Source organism: Saccopteryx bilineata, chromosome 2, assembly GCF_036850765.1.
Source record: "Saccopteryx bilineata isolate mSacBil1 chromosome 2, mSacBil1_pri_phased_curated, whole genome shotgun sequence".
Classification (NCBI taxonomy): Eukaryota; Metazoa; Chordata; class Mammalia; order Chiroptera; family Emballonuridae; genus Saccopteryx; species Saccopteryx bilineata.
In genome coordinates, this window is record NC_089491.1 from 308,092,815 (window position 1) to 308,093,143 (window position 329).

The following is a 329-nucleotide window of genomic DNA, read 5'->3' on the forward strand; positions in this document are numbered from 1 at the left end:
TCAGAAAATATTTTCACGGACCAGCCTTTAGGGTGGGATGGATAAATGTATCATGTGACCGAGACAAGCATCAAGAGTGAGTCTTAGATGTAACAGAGGGAATCTGGTCATTTTTTAAAAATAAAACATCGTTCAGACTTAAATATAAATAAAATGGAAATAATGTAAGTTATTTATTCTTTCTCTGCGGACCGGTACCAAATGGCCCACGGACCGGTACCAGTCTGCAGACCGGGGTCTGGGGACCACTGCCCTAGAAGATACATATACTCTTGCGACCCTCTCTGTTCCCACTACTGTAAAAAAAGAAAAACAACAAAATGCCCCCA